Below are 19,376 nucleotides of genomic sequence, written 5' to 3'. Positions count from 1 at the left end.
CTTACGTAATGCTACTGGTTTGATAGGACATAATGGCTTAACAGAGTCTTCCGTTAAAGTGCACATCATTAATAATCTAATAACAAATCTTAATGCACGTAAAAAATCTAGGCAGTGCGGCATAAACACCAATAATTTAATTGAAATTACTACTTCAGATCAACACTGCATTAAGACTATAAAAACGGATTGTAGATTACATAAAAAGTACACACAGAGCGGCGTTAACAAAAATAACGATTACCGATAACACGCATAAAATTCAGCTCTGCCCTTCAGAAACATTAAATATGGCACTATTAAATGTTAGAGCTTTAACTAACAAGACATTTTTTATAAACGATCTTATTAGTGATAGAAACATTGATTTTATTGCGCTAAATGAAACATGGCTTAATTCCAATGGGCGGCAGTTTTAATCGAATCTGCGCCTCCGGATTACAGTTTTACTCGTGCGACCGCCAGGGAAAAAGGGCGGTTTGGCAAACATTTACTCGAGCGATTAAAATGTAAAGATGTTAGTTTTGGTAAATTTAAGTCCTTTGAGTATCTCGCCGTTGTTATTCATGGAGATTCTCACGTTCTCGTATTATCCGTGTATAGACCTCCTAAATATAACGCGTCTTTCCTTGAGGAATTCTCTGACTTAATGTCAATTTTAGTTACAAACTATGACACTCTTAATAGTCGGCGACTTTAACTTTCATGTCGACAATCAGTGTGACCAAAAGGTAAAGGAATTCATGAACCTCCTGGACTCTTTTGATTTGAGGCAGCTCGTAAATCAGCCTACACATAAAGCAGGTCATACGTTAGACTTAGTGATTACTAAAGGACTTAAAGTTGATATAAAGCAGGTCACTGATATCGGTCTATCAGACCATTTCCTTCTACTATTTAATATAGAAATAAAGATAGAAAACGCTCATGAGAAGCATTTTGTTAAAAAACGCTTCTTTGACTCATCAGCAGCTTTAAAGCTTACAACTATTCTAAGCAATCAGTCCGTTTATAATGCCAGCTATAATAGCGAGGATAATGTAAATAGTAAAGTGGAAAACTTTAATTCTAAAGTAAGAACTGCTGTTGACATAGTTGCACCTGAAAAGACAGTTAAAAATCCTCTAGTACTGTTATTCCATGGAAGACCCAAAGAGTGTCTGATTTAAAAAGAACATGTCGTAGAGCTGAGCGTAAATGGAGGAAAACTAAACTAACTATCCACTATGAAATATTAAAAGTTAAAATAACAGAATACAATAACACTGTCCGTCTTGAGAGGCTGCTATTTCTCTAATATTATAAATAACAATGCTAGTAATCCCAGAGTCTTATTTTCAACAATTGACCGTCTGTTAAACCCAGGTAACACAAAGGAATGCCCCAGAATACTTCCAGTGAAACCTGTGAGAACATTGCTGTATTTTTCACTCAAAAAATTAATGATATTAGAGATAACATAGTATATCTCCCCAACACTGCAGAACCTCCAAAGCCCCGGTACTCCGTTATAAACAAATTAAATGCTTTCACCAGGATAGATTTACCTGAATTACATAGTATAATCTCTCAACTGAAACCCTCCACCTCGTCCTTGACCCAATACCAACCAGGTTTTTCAAAGAAATATCAGGCGTCTAATTGACAATATTCTGGACATAGTAAATTGTCATTAGATACGGGGTCTTTCCAGACTGTCTTAAGACTGCTGTAGTTAAACCCCTTCTTAAGAAACATAATCTTGACCCCTCTGCCTTTGAAAATTTTAGACCCATTTCTAACCTGCCCTTCTTAAGTAAAATTCTAGAGAAGGCAGTCATTATGCAGTTAAATGACCACCTAAATAAACATGCTATTCTTGATATTTCAGTCAGGCTTCAGAACAAATCACAGCACAGAAACTGCACTTGTTAAAGTAGTAAATGACTTTGGGTAAATGCAGACAGAGGCCATTTATCTGTTCTCATCCTCTTAGATCTGAGTGCTGCATTTGACACCATTGATCATAATATTCTTAGAAATCGCCTTAGTCAATGGGTGGGCCTCTCTGGCAGTGTCTTAAATTGGTTTGAATCCTACCTGGCAGGGAGAAAATTCTTTGTGAGTTGTGGTAATCAAATCTCAAAGACACATGATATCCGATATGGTGTTCCACAAGGCTCTATCCTGGGTCCGCTGTTATTCTCAATCTATATGCTTCCGTTAGGTCAGATTATCTCAGGTTACAACGTGAGCTACCACAGCTATGCTGATGACACACAGCTGTACTTATCAATAGCACCTGATGACCCGACTCTTTCGATACACTAACACAATGTCTTACTGGTATTTCTGAATGGATGAATAGTAATTTTCTCAAACTAAATAAAGAGAAAACTGAAATTTTAGTAATTGGCAATAATGGATTCAATGAGGTTATCAGAAATAAACTTAATGCACTAGGATTAAAAGTTAAGACGGAAGTAAAAAATTTAGGGGTAACCGTTGACTGTAATCTGAATTTTAAATCGCATATTCATCAGACCACTAGGACAGCATTTTTCACTTAAGAAACATAGCTAAAGTTAGACCTCTTATATCATTGAAAGATGCTGAGAAATTAATTCACGCTTTTGTTTTCAGTAGACTAGATTACTGTAACGCACTCCTCTCAGGACTACCCAAAAAAGACATAAATCATTTGCAACGAGTGCAGAATGCAGCTGCTAGAATCCTAACTGGGAAAAGAAAATCCAACACATTTCTCCAGTTTTGATGTCACTACACTGGTTGCCTGTGTCATTCAGGATTGACTTTAAAATACTGCTTATGGTTTATAAAGCCTTAAATAATCTCGCCCATCTTATATATCGGAATGCCTGACACGTTATATTCCAAATCGTAACCTTAGATCTTCAAATGAGTGTCTCCTTATAATTACAAAAGCTAAACTTAAAAGAAGTGGTGAGGTGGCCTTCTGCTGTTATGCACCTAAAATCTGGAATAGCCTGCCAATAGGAATTCGCCAGGCAAATACAGTAGAGCACTTTAAAACACTGCTGAAAACACATTACTTTAACATGGCCTTTTATAACTTCACTTTAACTTAATCCTGATACTCTGTATGTTCAATTCTTCATAATAACTATTCATGGTGGCTCTAAAATCCGTACTGACCCCTACTCTCTTCTGTTTTTTTTCCGGTTTCTTTGTGGTGGCCTGCGCCACCACCACCTACTCAAAGCATCATGATGCACCAACATTGATGGACTGAAAGCCAGAAGTCTACGTGACCATCATCATCAGGTCCTTCCATGAAAACCCTAAATACAAAGAGGACTGTTTGATTTATGTTAGGTAGATTGCCCAGAGGGGACTGGGTGGTCTCTTGGTCTGGAACCCCTACAGATTTTATTTTTTCTCCAGGAGTTTTTTTTTGTTTTTTCTGTCCACCCTGGCCATCGGACCTTACTCTTATTCTATGTTAATTAATGTTGACTTATGTTTATCTTTTATTGTGTCTTCTATTTTCTCTATTCATTTTGTAAAGCACTTTGAGCTACATTTTTTTTGTATGAATATGTGCTATATAAATAAATGCTGATTAATTGATTGAAGCAGCTGGAAAGTGCTGTCTTTCGGAACGATGCGGTGCTAAAGATGCTGCTCCCGGTTATAAATAAATCAACAGGCGTGCAAACAGTAAAGGGGCCCTCTTCCATTAGAGAGACCCAAACTGTGCACAGGCCCCAGAATAAGCAGGAGATCCCAAAAATAAACCGCGGGTCTAACAAATTAGAAGAAAGGGCTGAGAGTATCGAGACAGCCCTAAAACCTCCCTTGGCGGAGAACAGGGTGGAGACAGAGTTCCCGAGGTGTTTCTGGTCTCGTAAAGGGAGACAACTGAGAGAAAGACGGAGTTGTTACAACTGTCGTCGGCAGGGCCACGTATGGCGAGATTGTCCCGAGGCTTCCCTTCCGAGGTTCTCTGGGGAAGCTAGACAACACAGCCAAGGCATGACTGACGGGATCTCCTGGAGGAAGACGTCCCTCGTGGGGCAGGACGCTCCGCCCTATTGGACTTCGCTAAGGGGAGGGAACTGTGGTCCATGGCCAACTTTGTATCCCAGGCAATACCCCCAGGCCACCAGAGGGAGCCCTCACAGCGGCATGGAAGGTCTCCGAATTCCAGCGGAGCCTCATGGAAATTGTAGTTTTTATGGACAGCCCTGCTGAATATCATCAGGGCCACCAGGAGCCGCTATAGGGAGGCTTGGGGAGTGTTATTTGCCCTATGCCCCGGAAGTACTTCCAAGTCATATGAACGGAAGGAATGATGTACTTCCAGGGTGAGGAAAAAAAGGACTTTTATCTGACCCGGAAGTGATAAGGAATTATGGACTGAAGGATGAGAACACTTCCGGGTCGGGTACTATAAAAGGACCATAGGAACTCCCAGACAATGTGCTGAGCTGGGTGGTAGGAGGGCAACGCGTCTGGGAGTGGAGGATTGGTTACTGTTATTATTATTGTATTGTGTTGTGTTTGGTTAATGAATAGTGTAGAGTGGAGGGTGCTTAGTGCATATTATTATAATAAAAATATTAATTGTAGCACTTTTACCTGGTGTTTGGTGTGGTACCTGAGGGTTCAAGGGAGCGATAGTGCCCCCTACTGCTACAATATATATATATATATATATATATATATATATATATATATATATATATATATATATATATATATATACCTTCATGGAGAAGTAGTATGTTAAAGAAGTTATGAAAAGAAAAGGAAACATTTTAAAATAACGTAACATGACTGTCAATGTAATTGTTTTGTCACTGTTATGAGTGTTGCTGTCATATATATATATATATATTATATATATATATATATATATATATATATATATATCAAAATACCCGCGCTTCGCAGCGACAAAGTACTGCATTAAAATTTTTATTAAAAAGAAAATTAAACCTTTTTAAACTGAGGGAAAATATGCCAATAATTATTTGTTAAGGATCTCTTTGTATACCACATTGTCAGTTCAGCTCTCTGGTTGTAATATGACGAAGCTGTGCGCTGAGCTTACTCTTGAGCATGCAACTTACAGTTGGCCATATGAACAGTAATCTTGTCTCAAATCTGCCAGCTTGGATTGCTGCTGTCATAATCGGTTTGAGTTTTATGGTTTGTTTCAATTACGACAGTATTTGCAGGACTTGTTGTGTTGAAGTAACATTCGGCATCTGTCAAGCGTTGTAAGCACACAACCGGTTTCATCAATAAAATCACATCCAGCTTTTGAGAGTTTAAACATTCATAAACATCAAAGTGTCCAATACTGAAATCGTCACCTGTGAATCTAAAATAGTTAAGAGGCATTGGCGGTTGTGGAAAGTTGTAAAATGTTTGGCTATTTCGGTACACTTGAAAGCAACAACCGAACAATTCAGAGGCAGTCATCAACTCGCATGCAGAACCATAGGTGAAGGGCTTAAGCATTTCACTCTTATAGTGCTCCTGTGTAGTATAATTATCTCCTGTACCGTCATCAGTCCACACCTTGAACCTGTCCCAGTCATTCAGTACATAAGACACAATGTTCCTCCGGATATCAAGAGTGAGTCTGATATGGCTGTGCAATATGTAACAAAGAGAATGGAAAAGGTAAGTGCCATCTCCGGGCATGGAAACCACTCGGTAAGTGACAGTTCTTTGATCAATAGTGATCACCTCGATAGACATGGTAATGGGGGTTGGAATGATAAAGGAAATGGGTACCTGAGAAATGTAAAGTAAGTCTAAAATACCTATACAATAACTATAATTGTAATAAACAAACAATAAAACAGTGGAGAAGCCGTGGATTAAACAAAATGGCTGTAGTTATTAGTAGGGAGACGTGAATCTTGTGGCGAAGCAAGGAAGGGAATGTAGAGACCGGAGCGACGGCCGGTCTTATATAGGCAGGCAGCCAAAAACGTGGGAGGCGTTGGGATGGGGGACCCAACGCCACCTCACACGGTGACCGAGCTGCAGGCTATGGGCGTATATATGTACGTAAGTAGGATTCAGTTAGCATTGGGAACCCGTGTACCAAATTTGTTGAAGATGGGCCCATAAGTAACAAAGACTGTTGAAAAGTTCAATATGGCGGCTGACAGTGGCATCATACCACCGAAATAAGTACGTACATTGGTTTCGCTTAGTGCAGGGAAGCCGCCTACCAAATTTCGAGAAGATGGGGCCATAAATAAGAAAGTTCAACATGGTGGACGTTGATGACCGTTATGATTGTTACGTGTAGAATTTTGAAACGAAACCTGCTAAACTTTAGTAAGTAAGCTGTAAGGAATGAGCCTGCCAAATTTCAGCCTTCTACCTACATGGGAAGTTGGAGAATTAGTAACGTTGGAAAATTCAATATGGCGGCCGACAGTGGTGTCATACCAACGAAATAAATACGTACATCGGTTTCCATTAAAAGTTCAATATGGCAGCCGACAGTGGCATCATACCACCGAAATAAGTATGTACATTGGTTTCGGTTAGCGCATGGAAGCCGCCTATCAAATTTCGTGAAGATGGGGCCATGAATAAGAAAGTTCAATATGGCGGACATGGTTGACCGTTATGCATAGAATTTCGAAATGAAACCTGGTTAACTTTTGTAAGTAAGCTGTAAGGAATGGGCCTCCCAAATTTCACCCTTCTACCTACACGGGAAGTTGGAGAATTAGTGACGTTTTGAAAATTCAATATGGCGGCCGACAATGGCATCATACCACCGAAATACGTACGTACATCGGTTTTGGTTAGCGCAGGGAAGCCACCTGCCAAATTTCATGAAGATGGGGCCATAAATAAGAAAGTTCAACATGGCGGACGTTGTCGACCGTTATCGACCATTGCGTGTAGAATTTCGAAATGAAACCTGCTTAACTTTTGTAAGTAAGCTGTAAGGAATAAGCCTGCCAAATTTCAGCTTTCTGCCTACATGGGAAGTTGGAGAATTAGTGATGAGTCAGTCAGTGAGGGCTTTGCCTTTTATATATATACTAGCAAAATACAAGCGCTTCGCAGCGAGAAGTAGTGTGTTAAAGAAGCAATGAAAAGAAAAGGAAACATTTTGAAAATAACGTAACCTGATTGTCAATGTAATTGTTTTGTCACTGTTGTGAGTGATGAGTGTTGTTGTCATATACTGTATATATATATATATATATATATATATATATATATATATATATATATATATATATATATATATATATATATATATACACACACATACATACATACATACACACACATATATACACACAAATACACATATATATATATACATACATACACACACATATATAAACATATATATACATATACATACATATCTACATATATACACACACAGCTATTTCGTATCAGTGCAATACGCTGTTTGTTAAAACGGTTGACTCCCGCTCTTACGTGCAATAACAAATCAAATCATTCAGTTGTCTTTGCTCATATGTCATTTTAGAGCTGGACGCCTGGCATCTTTTTTTGGCCACAAGTTCGTTTCTGTTTGGTGTGAGGTTCTGTGTTGTGGAGATTCTCAGGATGGATTGCAGGTGCTCATCAGTGAGGCGACTCCTGTGTGCTGTTTTGTTAGTCTTTATCACTGAGAAGAGCTTCTCACACAGATATGTGCTACCAAACATGCACAAGGTTCGAGCCGCATGTAGACGGACTTTTTGTTCTTCAAAGTCACCAAAGCGCCGTGCAAACTCAGTGCGCAATAACTCTAGCTTCGCAATAACTTGCAGCATCATAAGGTAGACTTGATTAACGCGGTAAGTGTTCGGCAAGGCAGCTGAAGCGCTGCATTATGGGATCTGTAGTTTATTGTGTTACCAGCGCTTCATATACCCGGGGCCATTAATAACAATAATACAGTATATAAAATGATCTCGGGCGGATATAATTACGCGGGCGGATGTGGCCCATGCCCTTGAGTTTGACACATATGGACTAAATAGAACTTGAAAAGATATATTTTTTCAAATGTGATCGCGCAATTCAGATAGAGTTGACGCGCACTACAGCCTGCATGCCTCAATAAGTCATCCTCCCCTTGCCCTTACTTTTTTACCGTTCATCTAATGAATACACTGAGTATGGCTTTACCAAAACAATCACTGATGGCGAATAAAGTATCCATTATTCGAGTATGTAGATCGGGTTATATATATATACATATATATATACCCGCGTATCGCAGCGGAGAAGTAGTGTGTTAAAAAAGCTAGAAAAGAAAAGGGAACATTTTAAAATAACGTAACATGACTGTCAATATACAGTATTTGTTTTGTGAGTGTTACTGAGTGTTGCTGTCATCAAGGATTTAATTATCATTATTTCTTTCAATCAGGTTCGTACTTGTAGGATGTGTTGTGTTCAAGTTACATTCCGTGTTTGTCAATCGTTGTAAAGATAACAGGTTTCATTCATCGATTCGTTTCTTACTGCATCAATAAACAGCTCGTCTTCTTCTTTATCTGAGACCTGACACACTGCATGCAAGGGTTTTTTTTACACTGTCTTCCTTTAGCGGGACATTGACTTTTTCCAACGTGTGCTTTGTTTCGCAGTAGTTGGATTTATGAATATGCTTGTATGTATGAAGACGCTTCATATTTTTTGCTGCCTTTTCAATTGTGTAATTCGGTTTTTGTTCAGCGCTCTTTGGAACTGTTGCCTTTTATCTGTGCACTGCGTCAGTTCACGTGAGCCGGTGTACATGCATCGAAGGTTCCCAGCTGTGCTGGTGCCATCTGGTGCTATGTCCGTGGCTGTATTTAATGTTACCTTAGTCCTGGCACTTAAAACTTTCTCTCGCAGTTTAGCGAGTTTGTGTCAAACACCACCCTGACCATCTCATCTTCCTCTCCATAAGCACAGTCCTTCACCCGTGAATATTTACCCGTGGCAGTTTGCTATTGGATTGCCGCTGACGGACGGCCTTATATGGGCAGGCACTAAATTACAAACGCCAGCGGCAGCCTGTCTATGAACTTAATTTAAAGTGTAGGTTTACATCGTGCTTTGTTTCCGAAGTAGCAGAACTCATGAATATGGTTGTATATGTCACTCGCTCGCTTCTTATTGTTTCGCTGCCTTCTCAATTATATAATGCATGTTTTCTTCAGCGCTTTTTGAGGTCTTCCTGGTTTTCTATGTACTGCGTGATTACGTGGGAGGCGTGATGATGTCACACGAAACTCCGCCCCCACGGCGTTGAAGCTCATCTCCATTACAGTAAATGGAGAAAAACTGCTTCCAGTTATGACCATTACGCGTAGAATTTCAATATAATACCTGCCCAACTTTTGTAAGGAAGCTGTAAGGAATGAACCTGCCAAATTTCAGCCTTCCACCCACACGGGAAGTTGGAGAATTAGTGATGAGTCAGTGAGTGAGTCAGTGAGTGAGTGAGGGCTTTGCCTTTTATTAGTATATATATATACATACACACACACACATATATGGTACATAGTTTACTGTCAAATAATGCAAAAAGTATACGACATGTGTTTCGCCCTTACTTGGGCTCATCAGGCGTACAAACTCCACTGCTTCCCTTGCAGAGATCGAACCTCGAACCTACCAGGTAATGCATGTGGTTGTTCTACCAGTCGGCAAACATCCGCCACGGGGCCCTCTTCACTTGCGAGAAGCAGTTCATAGAATGTGATAGAATGTAACCACCCATACAATCAGATTGGGACTCAGAACACGGATGCTAAGAATGTAATTAGTCCGATCTCCAGGCTGTCAAATAAACAAGCCACACGTCGTGGCGCAGTTTAAAGGGACTTCGTCTCTGACTCTGACGCAGAGGGGACTGGGCGGTCCCGTGGCCTGGAACCCCTTTAGATTTTATTTTTTTTCTCCAGCTGTCTGGAGTTTTTTTTTTTTTCTGTTTTTCTGTCCACCCTGGCCGTCGGACCATACTCCTTTTCTATGTTAACCAATGTTGTCTTATTTTAATTTCTTATTTTGTCTTTTATTTTTCTTTTCTTCAGTATGTGAAGCACTTTGAGCTACTTTTTGTATGAAAATGTGCTATATAAATAAATGTTGTTGTTGACATCCGAGGTTCGATATACATATATACATACTGCCATACTGAGGTCCTTGTAAACATGTTAATGCTGCATGAGCAGAAAAGGAATATGAAAATATACAAATTATAAAAATCACAGAAAGAAATGCATGAAGCAAGAGATATAACTGGATTGTCACCGTAACCAACTGGCCTTTCCTTTTCTATTTTAGTAGTAGTAGGCAGGAAGAGAGATCTTATAGAAACTGGAACCTCGAAAGGCATTAAAAGACAAACCAATGCCAACTTTTGACAACTTCCTTTTTCTCCCATGAAATAAAACCAAATACAAACACAAAAGAAATTCCTCTGAGCATGACTAGAATTTTCCCTTTAAAGTTAAGAGGTCAATATGTATTTTCAGATGAAAATTCATATTAAATATTAATGTCTCTAAAATGGGCCTTCCCATACACATACCATATTCTGGACACCCACAATGCAGGGCAGTGACTGTTGACAGGTTTACCTCTGCCCTATTAATACATACTCTACAACATAAATAAGAAGCAAATATCAGCTTCTGTCTAACCTGAATATGAAAAGGACTTGCATAATTGTGGTGAGGAAGGAATCAACTGTATGTACAGTACATAGTATAGGAGAAAGGTGGGGCTGTAAGATGCCCTTAAAGATCATGCTGCCTCTAGCAATACATACAATTATCAAAATAATTGAATATAGTGCTCAAAAAGGGACAGGGAAAGAGAGAACAGTAAGCTACTACATGTCAACTGGCAGAAGTTACATTGTCTGGTAACTGCAGCAGGCAGAACTCCCTACTACTTACCAAAGTGGACAACTGAATTGGGACAACTGGTCTTTTAATTTAAAGCTGGGTTCTTCAACTGCATCTGAGGTTACTAGATGGAGCACAGGGAGTACAGCTCCAGGGTTTCACAATAACGTTCCTAACCCTGGAAATAAACACTGTCAGGTACTGGTACAAGTAGTTCCAGGATGAATCTCTTCACAAACAAGGTATATATGCATTTGCTACATGAAACTGTGTTCTAAACTTAAGCGTTTTCTATAAATATTTTGCCCACAATGCTGCTTTACAATGGAGTCTAATGATGCACCACTGGAAAATGCAATACTAGAAACTTAACAATAAAGAAGCAAAATTTCAATATAAGAAAATATGCCTCTCGTGTTTTTGACAACAAACTTGATCCAGAAAGAATCATTTTACTGTATATTCATGGTACTATTTTTCTTATGGTAAGCATACATTTTCTAAACATTTGTGTAAGATTTCACATAAATACAGAAGTGAATCAAAATAAAATCAACCACGTGACACTAACAGTTTACTGGTATTTCCTCGATATTCTTCAGACTGTACTGGAAGACACAGCAAACTTACTTGTGTTGGCATGTGTGGATGTGCCATCCTGGAGAAGCTGGGCTACCTGTTCAACCTGAATCAGCTGCAAGTACAGCATCGCACTACCAGTAATGACAAGGATACCAGCAGAATACAAACCTAGAGAAGAATCAGTCAGGAAGGATAAGGAGAGAGCAATTGTCTATGGCTACCCACCTGCAAAACCATTCCCTCTTTGGAGGTTGTTGCCTCTCCAGTGCACTTTTTGTCACTTTTCATTTGCAATGAAGCAAGTGAATTTGATTCACAATTGCTTATGCTTCCTAACTGGACAGATGTTTATTCCTGAAGCTTAACTGACTTGGAGTTATACTGTGATGATTTATTGTTCCCTTAATTTTTTAAGTAGTATTTTTTTTTTTAATTTAAAGAAAATGTTTAACTTCAAAACATAAATTAATGTGGCAAATGCATTTGCATTTATACCATGTTTGTGAAGAAATAAATTTTACTTGAAAAATACAGAATTTTAAGTGCCCCTTTTAGTTATTGCCTTGTTTAGCTTGGACATAGGCAGGAGAAAGAATGATTAAGAGCTTAACTAGTAAGAAGAAGAAGAGTCATAAGAAAGGAGGTTTGCATGGAGAGCACTAAACAATGCACACTTAAGCAGGAAAGTACTATAGATCAGAAACACCACTACAATAAAAAGGGCAAAAACGTGCATTAGGAAGTATATAGTTCTGTTTGTTTACTTTTAAATGTGTACATTTAAAATATACGTCAGACTTCCAATACGACTCGGAGTCCTGCCACGTGCAAAAGTTCGCCGACGACACTGCTATCGTAGGCTGCATCAGGAGTGGGCAGGAGGAGGAGTACAGGAAGCTAATCAAAGACTTTGTTAAATTGTGTGACTCAAACCACTTACACCTGAATGCCAGCAAGACCAAGGAACTGGTGGTGGATTTTAGGAGGCCCAGGCCCCTCATGGACCCCGTGATCATCAGATGAGACTGTGTGCAGAGGGTACAGACCTATAAATACCTGGGAGTGCAGCTGGATGACAAATTGGACTGGTCTGCCAATACTGATGCTCTGTGTAAGAAAGGTCAGAGCCGACTATACTTCCTTTGAAGGTTGGCGTCCTTCAACATCTGCAATAAGATGCTGCAGATGTTCTGCCAGACAGTTGTGGAGAGTGCCATCTTCTATGCGGTGGTGTGCTGGGGAGGCAGCATAAAGAAGAAGGACGTCTCACGCCTGGACAAACTTGTTAGGAAAGCAGGCTCTACTGTAGGAATAAAGCTAGGCAGTTTAACATCAGTAGCAGAGCGACGGGCATTAAGCAAACTCCTGTCAATCATGAAGAATCCACTGCATCCACTTAACAGTGTCATCTCCAGGCAGAGGAGTAGCTTTAAAGACAGACTTTTGTCACTGTCTTGCTCCACTGACAGACTGAGGAGATCGTTCCTCCCCCACACTATGCGACTCTTCAGTTCCACCCCGGGGAGTAAATGCTAACATTATTCAAAGTTATCGTCTGTTTTTACATGCACTTTTATTACTCTTTAATTTAATATTGTTTCTTTGTATCAGTATACTGCTGCTGGATTATGTGAATTTCCCCTTGGGATTAATAAAGTATCTATCTATCCATTTTGCCTCCCACAATATGTTTCCTTCTAGGTATTATTATTATTATTATGAAAACCTTCCAGTTTTGTTATTACAGCTTCCATGATATTATTTGGCGTATGAGACGGCTCAGGAGTGCCCATAATGATCACACGGCATACTAATTTTTTAGCTTCGCTTTTATGACACCGAGTTAAAAAAATTCACAATCAAAAGGAGACATGGACCAAGTCTTTAAGACTAAAAGTGATGAAAAGTAGGCACGACCACTGAAAACAGGTTTCCACCATAATAAAAACTGCATTACTCTATGGAGGCTTATCTTCTCTAGAGAAATACAGGATTAATAGAGGAGACTGGAATTAAGAGACCAACACAATTAAGCAACATTATGATAAAAATACAGAATACTTCTTCTTTCAGCTGCTTCCGTTAGGGGTTGCCACAGCAGATCATCTTTTGTCCGCATATTGATTTGGCAAAATTTTACACCGGGTGCCTTTCCTGACGTACTTCTCCCCTTTTATCCGGGCTTGGGACTGGAAAGAAGAAACACAATGGTTTGTGCATCCCCTATAGCTGGGTTCATGTGTATATATGCATATAAAATGCATATAAAAGGACAGGATACAAAAGTTCAGATTTGCTGACTTGCTACAAGTGTGCTTTGAGCAGAAAGCATATTGTCATGCCATGGTTTGTGGGCAGCAATGACCATCTCGTGTCAAAATTCTTGTAAAAGGGAACTACATATACCATTGACTAAGTGGCAGACACTGCTTAAGTTTTTCATTTTAAAGTGAACAATATGGTTTAAGAAGCACGAATGAGGCATGAATTTTGCAGAAGGTTACACTGTGTCAAGACAAGGGAATTCAGTGGGTAGAGACACATTGTGGCTGGCCACTATTTATAAACAGATCTATCAAACAGTAGTGCCAAAAAATCAACATAAAAATTGTGATAGCTATAATCACAAGAGGTTCAAAATGCTTTAATAAAAGAGGAAATTACAAATAATTGTTTACCAGTTTAAAAAATGATTTAACTTGAGCACCCTGTATCTACAGTACTGTAGTCAGAAAAGCAACATGAGATAGCATACTTAAGATTTGATTTACAAACATTACTATCTCATTAATATTTTACCTGGTCAAAATGTTCTACTTGAATTAAAGTTGAGAAGAGCACATGGTCAACTGCAGCGAAGCCGGTCTGATTCATAAAGATTTGCACAGTACGACTCATTTGGACTGCTATACAACAGCTTGAGGGCAGAATAGACATGAAGGGATTAATGCATCTGCAAAACACTGGCATGAGCCAAGATGTATTGAGTATCAGGCACTGTACAATTGCTGAAGGAACTAAGTCTGGTTTGCAAGATAATCCACTTTACTGGCCCAGGCTGAAACACAGGGCTATCACCAAAAAAAAAAAGAAAAAAAAAAAAAACCCCAAGGCAAGACAAAAACCGCAGTCAAAAATATTTTAACACAAGGAGCATATGAAATCTAAGGAAAACAGAAAATAAAGAATACTGACACTTCAGCAAAGTTAATCAAAAGAGCCTGTTTAAATATGTTCCAGGTTGCAAAAAATCCTCTAGAACAGTGATCCATAATTATGTTTGCAAAGCAACAGGAATCACAGTTTACTGATAGAGGTGTGATAAACATCATATGCAGGTGTAAAGCACATTACATAAAATACAAACTACAAAAATATGTTTTTTAAATTCTCTGGAAAAGTCTGTGTGTGAGACAATTTTTATTACCCACTTTGGTGCAATTTAGTTCTAATCTCACTGCAATGTCTATGAAACATGAAGCTTTACATAATTCTTGATATGACATGTGAAGAAAAAAACAAGTTGCATGGCACTGGTCTGGTTATATAGTTACGTATTTTGGTATGTACTTATGATATTTCATGGATACCCAGGAAAGGGAGGGCTCCTAGATGGCCTAGTTCATTAGAACTATGACTTTGTTTATTATAAATTAACCGTGAGCCCAACAATGTTTACTGTATACCAATCCAGAAGCTTCAGTTGGTATTAACACCATTAATTCAGAATACTTTAAATTAGAACGCGGTAGTCACTAGATTTTTTTAAGAAATTAGATTCAACCATAACCTCATTTATTTGGAATGCAAAGTATCCACATATCCAAAGGGTGACCCTACAAAGACCTAAGGCAGAAGGCGGCATGGCTCTACATAACTTTCAATTTTATTACTGGGCAGCAAATATACAAGCTATAAAAAAATGGACATGGACACAAATAGATGAACATACACAGGCTTGGTCCACAAATAGTTATTGCCAATATACTAACAACCCAGTTGTGCTTCACTCACTCAGAATATGGAACCAATGTAGATAGTATTTTAAGACAGAGAAGCTTTTACCTGTGGCACCTCTGCACGAGAACCACCTTTTTCCACCCTCTCAAATGTATGTAGTTTTTAATGTCTGGAAAACATTTGGGATTAAATCACTTAGAGATCTGTACATAGACAACGTCTTTGCATCCTATGATCAATTACACTCCAAATTTAAACTTTCCAGCAACACATTTCTTTCACTACCTTCAAATTTGAATCTTTGTTAAACAGAACCTCACCAATTTTCCTCACCTCCCACCTACCTATATGCTGGAAAAAATATTGATCAGTCTTGAGGACTCAGACAGCATTTCCTTAATATATAAAACCATTTTACAGTCCCTCCATTTCAAAGATCCAAGAGTACAATGAGAAAAGGAGCTCTCACTCAACATCTCAGAAAAGGAGTGGAATGTAGCAATGCACAGAATTCACTTGAGCTCCATATCCGCGAAGCATAAACTTATTCAACTCAAAATTATATATCGAGTGCATCTCTCTCATTTAAAATTGTCCAAAATTATATATTGAGCGCATCATTGATAAGATCCAACTTGCGAACACTGCAATCATTTTCCAGCCTCACTGGGCCGCATGTTTTGGGCGTGCACCAAATTAACATCATTCTGGACCAAAATCTTTAAATACCTTTCAGACAGCCTTGGCACCATAATCCCTCCTAATCAACTAACAGCTGTGTTTGTGGTACTCCCAGATGGGCTTAAAGTGGAGAAGGACAAACAAATTGTAATTGTTTTTACTACACTATTGGCATGTAGACTTATCTTGTTCAACTGGAAGAATCCTAACTCTCCTATTCTAAGTCAGTTGGTAACTGATGTTAAATGCTATTTGAAACTGGAAAAAATCTAATTTGCACTTAGAGGATCTGTATAAAACTTTTTCAAAACCTGGCAGGATCTAATCAATAACATTTTAGAATAAGCATTTAAATTGAGGAAGCAGGTTCTCTCCCCTCTTTTACTCCATTTATCTTTATTCATTTATTAATGTACAGTATCGGTTTACATATTTTTACTAGCTTTAAGTTTTACTCTGCTGGCCTAGGTCTTTCTTAGGGGTGTTTGAACCTTTTTTTGTAAACCTTATTTATTATTTGTATGGAATGCTATTTGATTTTAATAAAATCAATAAAATAAAATAAAAACTTAATTTGCATCTCTATATTCATGTTGTATTGCTTAGTAAGTTACTGTTGTCTTTTTATACTTGTAATTATGTGTAACAGCTTTGAGTCTGCACTCAGCAAAATTAGTATGCCAGATTAATTGAATTATTTCTATTTAGCATATATAGACTTTGTTACAGATGATTACTTTATATAAATAAATAACCTAACTCAACTCAAAACACAAGTGAGATCTTCAAAAATCACTGGAGCTTGGCAATTAACAAAGGTATTTTTTGCCTTGAAAAGGTCTATAGACATTTCTAGTAAGTTAAATTCTAAAAAGTTAATTAGCCTTAGTGTCATCTTCCCTATATTACATATACCACTTACAGTAATTCTAGGTTAGAGTACCAATAAAAACACAGTCCAATTACACAAAATATAAACAACAATTATAACTAAACAAGGTTAATTTAAATTCTAATAAGTTAATTCAATGTTTTCACTACCAGCCTCAGTTTAATCTCCCATACATGGCATACACCAATAAACACTTTTTTCAAATACCAACAAAACAATGGCCTTTCAAATGCATAGTATATAAAAACTCCATTGTAACCAAAAGTGCACAGCAATGCAACAGAAAAAAACAGCTCATTTTAATAAAAGAGGTGAACACTCATCCAACCACCCCAATTACATGTCGCTTGACATTGCTTCAGTGTGGTATGAGTTTGTCTAGTACAGGTGGCCAGTGATCTGTGTTCCATGAAAACTGAAGCTGCCAGGCATCACCATTAATTCTGTACCACTTATGCAGTAACAATCTCCTTATGAGTCAGCAAGTAATGTCTCCATGTCAGATCTGAAAGCATCTTTTCTTTCATCTTTGCCAATCACATACTCCAAGGGGATACTAAGTAGTGGCAAGTAATAATGACTTCAAGCCCTAACAATCAAGCGGTTCTCTTGAAAGGCAATTTCCTGCGTGGATGGTTCAATTACTAAAAGTGCACTTATAACCAAGTCTAATGCAAGCTGATCATACATGAATGCAAAAGAGACTGCCTAACTACATTGATCTGAGAACATATTTTTGAATATTTCCACTACTATGTGTGCTACAACACATGCCAAACTACCAGAAGTAAGACATCACCAACTTGGTAGCTATTGTACGATGCCAGCCAAGAACCAAGTCATTTTCTTCAATTTCCTTAATGGTGTGTGTTTTAAGTTTTGAAAGACAGAATTCTTTAACATAGAACACATTGTCAAAAACATTTCTTTTTTTTCCTTTAAGTTATCCTAATTATCACCAGCCAATTCACTGTACATTGGTATAGAATTGGCAACTCACGAATATTAAACGGCTAGTTAAATTTTCACAGCTCAACAAAAATCATTGTTTTTCAGTTGTACACAGTACATATTATGGTAAACAATATATAATAATATTTTAATATACAATACAATGTACAGAGGCATAAAAGAAATTTGTTCAGGTTACCCTAGCATGCCAAAGATATGATTTAAATCCTGCAGTTCCAGATTCTTAGGCTTTAGCTACTTTCCCAGCTAAGCACTATACTTTTTTCTAAGTTTCATTTCTGTTTGTCTTGTCAAACAGAACTTAACAGAAAGTGTGATCAACTCCACTATGAGAAAGTTGGAGAAGAAATATCAATTATGTGGCAATGGAAAACAGTGCATAGTACTGGTAGTTGTAACCAAAACAAATAATAGCTTAAGAAATGAAGGGTAGAAAAGACAACTCAACAATAAGCAATGGTTACTGGAGGGGGGGGCAGAAAGAGTGTGTTTAATTTTATTAAAGAATGAGCAACATTCACAATACTAAGACTGAAATATAAACAAATATGAAAGACTCAATAATGAGGTGTCTTTTATATTAAACTTAATAATCCAACTTACAGTTAGCTACAAAAGTGTAATTCAGCATCTAAGAGTGAAAAAATAATATACTCACTTACATCCTTAAAGTCAACATTCATCTCAAAATTACACGGAACACATTTCTGTGGATGTCTTCGGACAGACCTGGGCACTGTATGGCTTGCGGGCTGAACGTAGTCCATGTTCTGGTTTTGTCTGGCCCTTGGAAGATGCGGACTGAACGTTCTTGACTGGTTGTGTCAGTCTGCATCACAACTAGATGTGACCGTGCAGATGCAGATCAAAATTGATATGTATGGGAAATTGCAGGAGATTGCACCAGAACAGATGGGATATAAAAGAGGGAAACTGTGGGACAGTGCATCAAAGAAAGAGGTGATGAAGAGATTGTTCAATTTATATTGAATAAAGGAAGACACCTGTTCTTAATCTGTATCCTCTCTGCATTTTATGCAAAGACACAACAAAAGTGAGTAGTAAAAAAACAAATCATGATACAGAAAACAGATCATTTAACAAATTCTGGACTCCTATTTTGTCATAGAGGTTAGTGGTAAAGCAATTTGCTTGGTATGCAAATAAGATGCATTTAAAAATGCATTTAAAGACTACAACTTCAGCTGTCACTTGGAGACTAAGCATGCTGAAAAATACATAAATGGTGAGGACTGCAGAGGAATTGTTAGGTAAACTGCAAAAAGAGGTTTTTTTTTTTAAAAAAACAAGGCTTCATACAGCAAAGGAAGTCAAGTCAAGTTGGGGAGCATGCTCCAGTACAGTGTGTTGCCGCACCCACTACATGACGAAACAACTCGGGATCCCGGTTGGCA

General features: G+C 38.2%; 1 protein-coding gene across 1 annotated transcript in view; it reads right to left on the bottom strand.

Moving 5' to 3' along the window:
* Window positions 1-19,376, bottom strand: part of grk5l (G protein-coupled receptor kinase 5 like) — a 183,310-nt gene that overhangs the window by 98,106 nt on the left and 65,828 nt on the right. The window lies entirely within an intron of this gene.

Source organism: Polypterus senegalus, chromosome 11, assembly GCF_016835505.1.
Source record: "Polypterus senegalus isolate Bchr_013 chromosome 11, ASM1683550v1, whole genome shotgun sequence".
NCBI lineage: Eukaryota > Metazoa > Chordata > Cladistia > Polypteriformes > Polypteridae > Polypterus > Polypterus senegalus.
Note: the sequence above shows the minus strand (reverse complement) of the source record. Positions and strands in the feature narration are given on the sequence as shown.